This window comes from Suncus etruscus, chromosome 17 (assembly GCF_024139225.1).
Source record: "Suncus etruscus isolate mSunEtr1 chromosome 17, mSunEtr1.pri.cur, whole genome shotgun sequence".
Lineage (NCBI taxonomy): Eukaryota > Metazoa > Chordata > Mammalia > Eulipotyphla > Soricidae > Suncus > Suncus etruscus.
This window is the reverse complement of record NC_064864.1, coordinates 13376303-13389169: the sequence shown is the minus strand read 5'-3', so window position 1 is coordinate 13389169 and position 12867 is coordinate 13376303. Positions and strand designations below refer to the sequence as shown.

Here is a 12867-nt window from a genome sequence, read left to right as displayed (position 1 = left end):
CTGATTATGCTTATGAGCGATACTTTGAGAACTAAAAGTAAAAAGTTCATAAAATACTACAATTTAAAAGTGCAATATTGTGGGGCCGGGAAGGTGGCGCTACAGGTTAGGTGTCTGCCTTGCAAGCGGATGGACCGCGGTTCGATCCCCCGGTGTCCCATATGGTCCCCCAAGCCAGGGGTGATTTCTGAGCGCATAGCCAGGAGTAACCCCTGAGCGTCAAACGGGTGTGGCCCAAAAACCAAAAAAAAAAAAAAAAAAAAAAAAGTGCAATATTGTAAAAAAAATATTATCCTTTAATCTAAAATATGTTATTCATAAAATACAGATAAACTAGACTAATATAAATATAAATAATACTGAATTACAATCACAACTGTTTCATGCATTATCTTTTGCATAACACAACATTTTTGTATTATTAAAAATTTCATGTATGGCCCATTTCTATAATTTTCTTGTATTCTCACTTATTCGATGTTTCTTTTCTTTCATTTTTTTTTTAAATATGGAACACTTCACGAATTTGCGTGTCATCCTTGCGCAGGGGCCATGCTATTCTTCTTTGTATCGTTCCAATTTTAGTATAAGTGTTGCCGAAGCGAGCACTGATGGATGTTTACTAAGCAACAGTGAGGTTGAGACTGGTAATAGTAATTTGTTTGTAAGACAAATTAAAAACTGAAAATATAATAAAAATAAGTGGAAAAATTTCTGCGAATTTATATATAAAAATTCTAAATACAAAGTAAATCAAACTTACTTTGCTTCTTTTATATCATTGATTCTTTAGTTTTTTAAATGATTAAGCAAATATTTTCTAGTAGCTTTTTTTATTTGGTTTTTGGGCCACAGCCGGTGACACTCGGGGGTTACTCCTGGCTATGCGCTCAAAAGTCGCTCCTGACTTGTGGGACCATCTGGGACTCCGGGGGATCAAACCACGGTCTGGTCCGTCCTAGGCTAGCACACGCAAGGCAGGCACCTTACCTCTAGTGCCACTGCGCCGGCCCCTTCTAGTAACTTTTTAACTTCTGAGTTTTGAAATGTTATTTTAATTCCTATTAAATTATTAATTAATCAAATAAGTTTGACACACAAATATTAGGAATAAGAGAGTTAGTATAGACTTCAGGATATCTGTATAACAACAGTTGACCAATGTTTGTTCACTAGAACCAATTTGGGCCCCTAAGTATGTCCAAAAGTGATCCTAGAGTACAGAATATGAGTTAAGTTCTGAATACTGCCAAGGGTGTCCCCCCAAAACAAAACAAAGCAAAAAACAAACAAAACACAAAAATGTCTCACAAATGTGATGAATTAAGTGCTGAACTAATGAATATTCATCAAATTAAGTAAAAACATTTGCCTAAAATTTACGGATGTTTACTTTGTAAGTACTTAATGGATGTTAAAAGGCTAGGACAAATAAATGAAATGTTAGTGAATATTGTTTTAGCATATGCAGTTTTCTTAGCATACAATATCTATTATGAAAGCAAGTTAGATTTCCTCCTACTGTAACTTGTAGGAGAAAGGAGTTACTCATTTTACTGGGACAGTTGTTTATGGCCAAAATTGTAATTCAAGATGAATGAAAGAGAATTAAACAAATAAGAAGAGCCATCATTCAGAAGGGTTTCTATATAAATATAATTCCAGGCAATCCTTATGGCTAGTGTTATGGTGGTCCTTCTTTCTTCAGCAATTATTTAAACAAACTCAAACTGTATATTTTACAACTCAAGATGAGGTGCATTTTTTATATGAAAGGCACATTTTGGTATCTTTGTGCCTCAACTCTGCAGCAATTTGATGCTGCATTCTTAAAAAGCTAAAACAGTATAATTATTATATTTTATTTGAAATATTGAGGTTGCTTTATATAAACTTAAATATTATACAATTATTTTAAGGCTAGTTTACATGTCTAACAGATTTTAGGTTATTGCTGTACATAAGATAATGTTTCTTATTGTCTACTTTTTTTGTTTGTTTTTTTCTGGGCTACATCCAGTGACACTCAGGGGTTACTCCTGGCTATGTGCTCAGAAATCGGCCCGGCTTGGGGAACCTTATGGGATTCTGGGGATCGAACCGTGGTCAGTACTAGGTTAGTGCTCAAGGCAGAAGTCTTACAGCCTGTTCCACTGCTCTGGCCCCTTCTTATTGTTTTTTTAAATGATTATCTGTTCTCTTTCCACTAAAAAACTAGCATATTAACATAAATTTAAAATTAATTTTGAGTTAAAACAATGACTTAATACTAACTTAACAATAACTTAACTAAAATTTAAGAATGAGAAATATAAGGGCCAGAGTGGTGGCTCAAGCAGTAGGGCATTTGCCTTGCATGTGCTGACCTAAAGTGAACCACGGTTTGATCCCCCAGCATCCCATGTGGTTCCCCAAGCCAGGAGCGATTTCTGAGAACATAGCCATGGGTAACCCCTGAGTGTCACTGGGTGTGGCCCTAAAACCAAACATATATATGTAAATGAGATGATGAGAATTTTAACTGATAAAAAACTAGGAAATTAGAGTTTCTTTAGGTATCATTTTGAAAATGTCAATATAAGAAAATAGATTTGTCTTTTCTTTTGATATACTTGAAGCATCATAAAAAGATTAAATAAGTCACATCACAAACAATACCAGAGCCTGTCAGCATTGTTTAGAGGTCAAAAAAAGACCTTGATGTTTTTTTGCTTTTTACTAAAAAAAAAGATTATTGAAGTCTTCAAACATTCTGTTCAATACTTTTAAACAAAACTTGAAAGGATAAAATTAATGTTTTTTTCCTTCTCATTTCATGATACTTTTTAGTATACCTTCTAAGCAGTTAATCAAAGAGAGCATACTATTATGCATGCCACTTGAGAATCCTCAAAGACATTCATTTTGAAATAAATAGAAAGTGTCTATTGAGCAAATGCTTAACAGAAAGTGAAAATATTTGATGCAAACATGTGTCATGGGAGAGCATCCTCTATGTATGACAGTTTATCTGCTTTTTCTTCTCTGGTGAAGAAACAAATGCACATTTATCTGAAATGTTGTGATCCATTACTTTCATGTTTTCTATCAACTCTTTTGGGAAAAAAAATGTTAAGTCTTTGCTTTGGACAGTACTGCTGCACAAAGATTCCAAACTCTTTGCAACAGACTTAAATGGAAAGTCAGAGAATGCACCTGTCTAACACTAAGGAATTAGTTGTACTGTTCTTTTTTAAGCATTCACTATTAAAAAAAATAACATTAAAATGTATAGCTATATTGGAAGTCATAATGAAATCTTATTAGAAAAATCTGATTAGAATGCTCTAACTAGTAACTTGACATGTGGCTTTTTCAAGTATAAATTAAGTTTTAAAAAATTAGCTTCTCAAAAAAAAAAAAAAAAAAAAGGACCCGAAGAGATAACACAGCAGCATTTGCCTTGCAAGTAGCCGATCCAGGACCAAAGGTGTTTGGTTCGAATCCCGGTGTCCCATATGGTCCCCCATGCCTGCCAGGAGCTATTTCTGAGCAGAGAGCCAGGAGTGACCCTGGTGTGGCCCAAAAACCGAAAAAAAAAAATTAGCTTCTTTGGAAGCTTGCTAACCTGAGTTCTATCCATGACATCCCATTTGATACCCTGTGCTTGCCAGAAGTGATTTTTGAGTGTAGAGCCAGGAGCAAATTCTGAACACCCCAAACAAGTAATAATAGTAATAATAATAATAATAATAATAATAGCAACAACAACAAAAGCAGCAGCAACAACAATAATAAAAGTGCCTATTTTGCCAAATATCAATATTTAAGAAAGGTTATTAAATTCCTCAATTCTAGAGAACATATTTCTTAGGCAAGGACCCAGGAATAATATTTTATCTTATCCCAAAAAATAATCTACATAGGATCAATTCTTAGTAGTTAAATGAATATAAATGTAATTTTAGAGAAAGGATGATCATAGTGCTCATATATTCAAGGCACTATAAAAGTAACAAATACAAGTAAAAATATAACTTTCTGTTAAAGCAATATTTTTTCTTTTACAGAGAAAGTTATATATGTTTGGGTATTATACTGCAATTTTTTGTATTATTTTACTTTTATAAAAATATGGGTTATAATAAATGCATGTTTCATATATTTATATAAAACAGTCACCAAAAATTTAAGGGAAGAATCTATGTTACCATTTTTTTTCTTGGTATATAAATAAAAAAATGATGGATAGAGGATGCCTAAATAGATCTAAATGGTTATGAAATAAGTAATTTATAAGTATATAATTTCATGTAATATAAGCTCTTTCACAATGATATTAGGGCAATTTAAGATACATTTATGACACTCAAGCACAAAGCTCTATTTTTAGATATGGTAATTAACTAATTCCCAGAAAAAAAGAGCTTAATAATTATTTACAGCACTTATGAAAACTACTAGTTTCCAAAGTAGCAATTAATCTCAAGTTCATACTTATAAATATACAAAACAAAATTTCAAGAACAAAACTGCATTTAGTTTCAACCCAGACCTTACTAACATACCACATGTAGAAATTTTATCACACTAATGATCATTTAGGAGATAAATTATTGATGATACATATAATATTTAGAATATATATTATATAGTAATTGGGATCAATGACATTCTAAATTATTAATAAATTTATTAAATAAATATTATAAATAAATATGTTCAGCTTCCCAAAACAAATTCTAATTACTGTGCATGACGCTGTTAGAATAATAGAAAATAACAATATTGGCATGATAATATCCTCTACTGACAGTTCTTTATGTCACTCAATAAAAATAAAATGAAACATTTATTGCAATATAAATAGACACCAAGACTCATAGTTCTGAAGAAAATGTAAATAATTCTTCTGTAAAGGAGTTAAAAGTAAAGATTCTACAAAATTTCTAATATTAGACTACATTTCTTTTTTTGTTTGTTTGTTTGTTTTGTTTTGTTTTGGGGCCACACCTGGCAGTGCTCAGGGGTTACTCCTGGCTAACTGCTCAGAAATATCCCCTGGCAGACACGGGGGACCATATGAGACACTGGGATTCGAACCAACCACCTTAGGTCCTGGGTCTACTGCTTGTGAAGCAAACACCGCTGTGCTATCTCTCCGGCCCCTAGGCTACATTTCTAAAAGAATAAGAAATTAATACGCATAACAAATAATTTCAGTTTCAGGTTGTAAACAAGCCAAAAACAAATGAAAAACAGTTATTGAAATCCAATGAATGTCTACATTTATCTTTATCGTGCCATTTAAAATAATGCAGATTATTTTTGTTTGTTTTTGAAAAGTAAATTACATATTACTTTCAACTGGAGGTGTGTTTCTGTAAAGTACACAAGGAGCCTGGGGACATTTCCCATAGTATGGGACTATGTGGAGCAAGGCACCAGACCAGGGTCCTACTCATGCCTACCAAATATATGTATGCTTAGTTAGCCCTGTACAATTGCTCAGACATTTATATTACTTTCATAATATATTGCAACTAAAAATAATACTTCTAATACAAAAAACAAAAAACAAAATCTTCACATGACACTGTATCTGGGGCTGGAGTGATAGCACAGCGGTAAGGCGTTTGCCTTGCACGTAATCAACCTGGGACAGACCCATGTTCGATCCCGACATCCCTTATGGTCCCCTGAACCTGGCAGGAAAAATTTCTGAACATAGAGCCAGGAATAACCACTGAGGGCCGCGTAGTGTGGCCCCAAACCCATAAATAAATGAATAAATAAACAAACAAGCAAACATCACACTGTATCTTACTTTAGCAAATGATCTAATAATGCATAATACTGCATGTTTTCTGGATTAAAAAAGGAATCCACCTTTTTTATTTTTCCTATATCAGATGAAACATGTTATTTTCCATAAAATACTCAGGAAAATTTATGTATTTCTATACTCCTTAAGGAATATAATTCAGGCTCAGGGAATCATATGGGATGCAGTGGATCAAACCCAGACCCATCCTGGGTTGGCCGCATGCAAGGCAAATGCCCTACTTCTATGATATCATTCCAGCCCCTCAATTTTATTTTTATAGATGTAGTATTGGTTATAAATGAGTCAACATGTTTATGTAAAATCTGTGGTGCAACATTATCGCAGTTCACCTACCACCAAAGTGGCAATATGCCTCTTCTGTAGGCCAATGGATCATTCAGTTTATCCTTATCTCCTCTGCAACCTCAGTTCTGTGTTTAAAGTCTAAGGATTAGTTTCCAATGGACACTCTAATCTCTTGCTGTGTTTTATTTGTAAATCAAACCTAAGGGACAGAGTGATAGAACAGCAGGTAGGGCATTTGCTTTGCACTTGGCCCACACGGGTTCTATTCCCTGGCATCCCATATGGCCTACCTAATCTACTAGGAGTAATTTCTAAGTAAAGAACCAGGAGTGACTTTTGAGCACTAACAGGTATGCCCCCGCCACAAATGCCCACCATTCAAAAAAAATCAAACATTATAGACAATCAGATTAGTCTTTTTCTTTCTGATTCATTTATTTTAGCGTAGCATGTTCTAGTTATATGCATCCGTATATTGTGTTTATTTTTATCTTTTGGGGGCATACCTGTGGTGCTCAAGTATGTAGGCTCTACCCTCAGGTGTCACTTCCGGAGGCGCCCAGGGGTCCACAGAGATCAAACCTAGAAAATTCTGATATTTACATGCAACTAACTAGTGCATCTGTGTTCTTTGCAACGATGACATACCAGGAGTGAAATCACTGATAGTTTATTTTCATTTTTTGAAAATTGACAAAGTTTTCAACAGGGATTGAATAATTTTACTTCAATATCAAAAGTGAATATCAATATCTTTATTTTCTTCTTAGAATTTACTTTGGGAGTGGTAGGAATGAGGGGGTGATACCATGTCAGATTGGGACAGAGATTTTGGATCAGTCCTACTAGTACTTGGGGAACAATATCAGTGTTAGGTTCAAATATTGGTTGGCAACACGTGAGGTAAGTGTCTTTAACCAGCCCTCTTATATAACCTTTGGCCTTGTGTAGTATATATATATATATATATATATATATATATATATATATATATATATATATATATATATATATATATACCACTCATTGGTATAAGGTATCTCATTATTATTTGACTTCCATTTCCTTGATATTAAATGATTCTGAACAATTTTATATGTTTATTACCCATCTGTTTGCCATCTTATATAAAATGACAGCTTAACTCTTTTTTGTAAAGAAGATTGTAAAGAGATTTTTTAAAACACATAGAGTAGTGTTGAGGACTTAGTCCTAAGAGTGTTTTAGGGACAATATGAATGGTGGGGTCAAGCACGGTTTGGTAGCACCTAAGGGAAGTTTCTGTTGCATCATCAATCTGCCTACACCATCTCTTTATTTTAAATTTTAAATTTTTAATGGATTTTTGTAAACACTTTATACATCCTAGTAACTAACTCTTTTTCCAATGTGTTTTGTTTATATATATACACCTATATATATATACATTAAAAAATTATATATATATTCATTCAGAGAATAAAATTTTGTTTAGTTACAGTAACTGTCAATATACTGAAACTTTATAATGGATACACTTTTTTGCTTTATTTTTTTTGCTTTGTTTGCCAATTTGAGTAAATAATTGAAGACACCACTACATTTAATTTTCTGCTTTTTATCACTGTTTTATCAATATCATTGATACAGTTTAAACAGAAGAAATTCATACGTGTAGGAATATTAATCACTGACATCATTTTATTAATAGTATAACTTCTTTTACTACAGAAGATAGAAAGTGCTTCTAATATTTAAGTGTGATAATGTGTGTGCATGAAATGACACATAGTTGTTAAAAGTTCAAACACACCATCATCTAAATGTTTAAACTTTAAAAATAATGTAGGCAAAAAATATTTTTTTAGAGAATCTGGACTTTAAAAGAAAGATTTTTATTTATTTTGCACCAGGAATTCGTATATGATATTTAGACTCAGTTTACAGCTTTAGTCAATATTCTAAATGCTTCTCTGTTTTCTCATTAAAAGCTTATTTTTTTAATAATTATTTTTATTTTGACCAAAGTGGATTACAAATCTTTGACAGTAATGCTCTAGGTACATAGTGACATTGAATCAGGGGCATTCCCACCACCAATATTGTCCTCTCGCCACCCCTGTTCGCAAAAAACTTAATTCTTTTTTTTTGTTGATTTGTTTGTATGTTTTCTGGGCCACACCAAAAAATCATTCCTGGGTTACTTGAGGGTGTTCTCCTGGCTCTGCACTCAAATATCACTCCAGAGGCTCTGGAGACTATCTGGGATGCTAGGAATATAACTCAGGTCCATCCCAAGCTGGCCACATGCAGGGCCTACGTCCTACCACTATGGTATCTCTCTGGCCCTGAGAAGCTTAATCTTTAAAGAATAGTTTTCTTTCTTTTTATTTGGACTATTTTTAAGGGAGGACAAGTTTAATAAGCAGGGCATATAAAACATAATGGGTTTCCTACTTATGCATTATAGGAATAAGATTGAGAAGAGAGGAAAAGAAGGAATTTTATGAAGCATTTATTTTGTTACAAGATATAGACCTAAACTTCAATGTACAATTTAAAAAGCCACATAGGGGGCCAGGAGAGATAAAACAGGATTGCATGTGGATGACTCAGTTTGATCCCTGATACCATTAGAATGACCCCAAAGCATATGGCTAGATTTAAACTTGTAATAAAAAATCTGAAGAAATTTCAATGTTTACAAAATAACAAAAGAGCCAATGTCACAAACTAAATCTTTGAAACAAATGATATGTTATGTGAGCTAAGCTTTATAAAAGAGTCTTTATCTTGGAGCCAGAGTGGTGGCTCAAGCGGTAGGGCTTTTCAGTTGCACGTGCTAGGAAGGACCAATTAAACACATATCAGTGAATGTGCTGTACTTCTAATCACTGATTTTCACAGGTGACTTTGAGCTCTACTGTCCCAGAAAATGGCTCATATCAGGAACATATAATTTATTAAATGTGACTGTTGAAGAGCCGGAGCAATAGCACAGTCGTAGGGTGTTTGCCTTGCATGCAGCTGATGCAGGATGGAACTAGGTTCGATCCCAGGCATCCCATATGGTCCCCCAAGCCAGGAGCAATTTCTGAGTGCATAGCCAGAACTAAATCCCTGAGCATCACCAGACGTGGCTCAAAACAACAACAAAAAAATATGTGACTGCAGATGATAATTTTTGTTTCAAGCAAATCTTAGTGCCTATAGTGTTTCACCAGTACAAATAAATCATTCTTCAATCACTAATGTCTTCATATACAGATATGATATTTTTCTCGCTTTTTTAAATGCACATAGGGACGAATAAGAAGTAAAGATAGAATATTCTATATTGTTGAGTAATACTCATTAGAAGTATTTGTATATAGAAATTGATATAGAAATTGGTATAAAATTGATAATGGTCAACAAACTGGATTAAAGATGAAGAGAGGGAGGTTACTATAGATAATAAAGAGATACAAAGGATAATCAGAGACTAATTTGAGAAAATCTATGTCATGAAGCATGAGATCCTACCTAGAAGAAATGGGAAAAAAAAGAAAAAGAATAGGCAAAATTGTGATAATTCAAAGAGACAATAAATATGAAGGCTGGAAGGACTGGCCCAGGATATTGTGAAACTCACCAGAAAGAGTGGCAAGTCCTGTAAGTGAAATAACTACACTAACAACTACCATGACAATGGTAGTAAGTGAGAGAAATAGATGTCTGTCTCGAATACAGGCAGGGATTAGGGGAAGATTGAAAAGAGGGACATTAGTGTTGGGAATTTGCACTGGTAAAGGGGCGTGTTCTTTCTATGACTGAGGCCCAACTACAAACATGTTTGTAAGCATGGGGCTTAAATAAAAATATAAAAAATAATGTGATGCCACAATCAAGAATTATGACCTGATAGTGGATGGCATCACCATGCCCATTGTGATTTCACAACTGTTTACTATGATGTCACAGTCACGCATAGCACAATGTCTGTTGTGACGTCACAACCATGAAATATGACATGAGAGTGTTGCACATCATTATATCTATGTGACTCCACTGTCACAAACAATGACCTCATAGTGGTGGGAATCATAATGTTCCTTGTGACTTCATAAATTTGATCTATGACTTCATAGTCAAAGGCCTTTGAATGTCTGTTGTGAGATCACCACCATGAATTATGACATCTTGGTGTTTCACATCATAATGTCTATTGTTATGTCCAATCATGAATTATGATCCCATTGTGGACACCCTAATCTTCATGTGACTTACAAAAAAAGAAAATAAAAGAAATATGGAACAGCTTAATTTAAAAATTAAGAACAGGAAGATCGCTCAGTGATTAAAGCACATGCCTGGCACATGGTCATTTAGGTTCCAATTTCAGTATACAAATGGTAACCTGAGTGCCCCATAAGTGACCATTTAGCAGAGTGTTAATGATAAACCCTGAAGATTGGTGAGCGTAATACTAATCTGTCAAAAAATAGGTCAAAAATGAAATACTGAACATGTTCTCCCTAACATTAACACAAGTATCAAGTTACCTCATTAAAAGTAGTTTTTAAGAATAACAAAACAACAAAGCTAGTTTTAACAAAACCATCTTTGTAAAAATTCTGCAGAATTATTCCCGCTTCAAGAATTTTGTTATTACAAAGTTTCACTGCCTAAAGCAGGTCTTCTAAAGTTGTTTATTAGACTGTGAAGCTTTGGTACAGTGTTTTCTGTATAACAATGCTTTCTATACATCTTAGTTTGTAAGATAGTCATAGCTTGAGTCAAAATAATGTGAATATTTTAGTAATTCAACCAAAAGAAAGAAATACCAAAAATATGAAAAAGCAAAAACAAAGAAAACCATTTTTCTACAAATTCTTCTGAAGAATTTTAAATGTCTATGTCGTAAACAAGGCAACAAGCACGAAGAGCCTTGATTTGAGTAAAGAAAAATTTGGTATAGTCTTTACTGTAAAATTTCATGTACAGTAATTATTCTCTTTTATTCTGAAGAAAAGGAAAGACTAACATTGCATATTAGCCTTTACCTTTTTCATCAAAAATAAATTGCTTAATTCGTGAAGTAAGGTTTTTGCATTTATATTCCTGAGAGCATATACAATTTAATTACGTGCTGTAGAAACAGCTTCATTGGCATGTAAACACAAACACTTTATACACAGGAACAGTTTTATGTACACACTTTGTTTAACCAAATGAAGAATGTTGTATTTGGCCCTAATATCCTTGCTTATTTTTAGATGGATTAAATGTATTGGAAAATGTATCTATTCTATGTCTATGTGTATATAAGCATTACTTCAATTGGTTTTATAATTGATCATAGAATATATTTAATTATAAAAAGAACAGTATCCATCATAATATTAACAATGGGAAATACAAGAGAAATAATTTTTGTTAATATATCTGACATAGAAAACACTCAGGAAATGTTGGCAATTAAAAAGAAGCTTTGATTATGTATTTATTATATTTTGTATAAAATAGCAAATCACGGGCCTGGAGAGATAGCAAAGCGGCGTTTGCCTTGCAAGCAGCCGATCCAGGACCAAAGGTGGTTGGTTCGAATCCCGGTGTCCCATATGGTCCCCCGTGCCTGCCAGGAGCTATTTCTGAGCAGACAGCCAGGAGTGACCCCTGAGCACAGCCAGGTGTGACCCAAAAAAACAAAACAAAAAATATATAGCAAATCACAAGGCTACAGACATATTTTCACTTAAGAAGCATTACTAATACTGCTGGTGTTTATTGCACAAATTTTAATCAATGCTGTCATTTCCACTGCAGAGGTGATAATGTTGATATGTGACTATGTGTGATGGGATTAAATGATAACTCCATACATGCAAAACTGCACTCTATTATTAAACTGTATACTTGACCCTCTGCAAGTTTTATTTTACATTAGTAAAGAAAACATTAACCATGACAAAAGTTATCCTATAAAGGTTTCATTGAGAAATCGATAAAGACCACTTGAAAAAAAAACTATAATCGATATTGCTACTTCAAGATTAATTATGTTTAGCCTACATTTTTTATAACAGGGACTGTTTGACTTTCATAAGTGGTTCTGTGTAAAACCTTACTCAATTCACTATATTATGAACCACTCAGAGACTTAAAATAACGTTTTATTATTATATTAGTCTTCTCATTATCTACTGGCTGCTGGAGAATATAACAGCCTCTACAATGGTCACCAACTAGAGTTCAGCTTGTATGTGTCAAATGAATTTTGAATTATACTTTATTTCTAGTTCCTACCACTCTGTTACATTTGATGCCACAAAATAGAAGTGACAAAGTATAAGTGCTACTCTTACCGGCTTGCAAGAAATACTTATGTTCAATCTTTAGTGTCTGTGATTCTGCCAAGAGTGATTCCTGCAGGCAGAACAAGGAGTGTAGCATATGAAAAAGTTTCCATAAGATGATTCTTGGAATTGTATTTAAAAGTGTTTCCTTAGGATTGTTCTGTGACTTTTGCCCCACCTAACCCTTCCAGGTGGGGCGCTGTGGAGTTGGCAATAAATAGCTTGAGGGACAGGAGTGAGGGGTCCTTCTGTGAAAAGCTGCTGGCTGCAGGAGGATTCTCTGGCTCTCCTTGCCCGATCTTTTAAACCCTATCGTTCTTGTCTGTGTGGATTATTACTTGCTGCGGATAAATATTACCAAGGTCTTCCCCCGAAAGGGGACAAGGGGATGGGAAGTAATTTCTCATTCTGGGGACTGTTCTTGGATTCACAAATACC

The 12867-nt window shown here is 33.9% G+C and overlaps 1 protein-coding gene and 1 non-coding gene across 2 annotated transcripts in view; both read right to left on the bottom strand.

Annotated features, from left to right (window-relative positions):
• PCDH15 (protocadherin related 15) overlaps positions 1–12867 on the bottom strand; it is a 1226762-nt gene that overhangs the window by 572267 nt on the left and 641628 nt on the right. The gene's annotated exons all lie outside the window — the stretch shown is intronic.
• Positions 503–609, bottom strand: LOC125995351 (U6 spliceosomal RNA). Its single transcript, XR_007490891.1, has one exon. It is a non-coding gene; the product is annotated as a U6 spliceosomal RNA (small nuclear RNA).